This window comes from Myotis davidii, unplaced genomic scaffold (assembly GCF_000327345.1).
Source record: "Myotis davidii unplaced genomic scaffold, ASM32734v1 scaffold1146, whole genome shotgun sequence".
Taxonomy (NCBI): domain Eukaryota; kingdom Metazoa; phylum Chordata; class Mammalia; order Chiroptera; family Vespertilionidae; genus Myotis; species Myotis davidii.
The window spans coordinates 224205-225562 of record NW_006296974.1 but is presented as its reverse complement, the minus strand read 5'-3'; positions in this window follow the sequence as shown (position 1 = coordinate 225562).

The window sequence follows — 1358 nt, the reverse complement described above, 5'->3', positions numbered from 1 at the left end:
CAAAACAAAATTTCAGTGCCTGCTTTCAAAGAATTTATAATCTATTAGGGAATTAATGCCTACCTGAAAAATCCCATGGGTTTATTTTCAGAATAATGTGATTTTATAAGTAAATGTGATTTTATAAGTAAATGTGCTTTGTAAATGCAAAATCAAAAGCAAATTATTTAGACATGCAACATTAAATCAATTTATAAAATATATATATTACTAAATAATAGTAACCCAAGTTAATTGACTAATTATTTCTTCAATTATATCTAATCTGCTTTTTTAAAAAGCTTAGCACCTTTATTTAATGAAAGCACTATTGACAACACAGATTATTGCCATGCCTTCCTTTTAAAAAATTGCCACAACAAGCATGTCTTTAATAGTTTTTTTTTGCTTCTCTTAATTTGATTCCTCATAATAAATTCCTGAGATTGGAATTGCTATGTGTCTAATCCGCATTTTAACCCTTTTATTAAGTTTCTAGAAGTTCTGTTTCTTTCTTTTTCTAAACTACCTACCTGGTTATTTTTTCACAGCCTCTTATCCCTTAGTCCTGCTTTTATTTTATTTATGTAAAAATGTTAAGCATATACTTTATCATATTCTCTACATGGTCATTAATAGTCTGCCATCATTGTAAGATATAATTGACTGATTTTATATTTCTCTGAATAATTGTTCATGTGGATTAACTTCTCAAATGTGTGTGTGTGTGTGTGTGTGTGTGTGTGTGTGTGGTTTGTTATCAGGGCCTATTGCACACTTTGAAAAGTTTCCTCTGAAAACAAACTCGATAGTACTCTGCGGCCAGAGTAATGAGATTGGCACCATTACTTAGATGGAAATCAATCATGACCAAAAACGGGAAGAATAGTGATTTTTCAGATATTATTTGGGGATTTGCAGCATCATTCTCGGTGGGGAGGCAGGACAGTGTGGGGCTGACGTTTAACTTCTCTGATGTGACACTCAGTGTTTCCAACTCCAACATCTGGAGAGTTTGCATGTGAAACACAGGTCTCATTAACTCCGCACTGAGAAGTATCTTAGAAATGGAGTATCATCATGTAAATGAGCAGGTTTGAATTTGGGAAGAGCTTGCTACCCAGGTCAATGGACTGTTTATTTTTTGTTTCCAAATAGATTTCTCCGTTTACGTAAGAAGTAGCTATATGTTAACACTCTAACTTGATGGTATGGTGGGACTCTGAGGGCTAAAAGCACATTAAGGAAGGAGTTAGTCTACTTATAGGAATTGAGCATCTGGTCCTAGATTCCTACTTTGATCACCCACATAGAAGAGAGTTGAAGGTGAGAGAGAAATGGAAGGAACTGGGTGGAGAGAGGAGAGGTGTGAGAGGGAA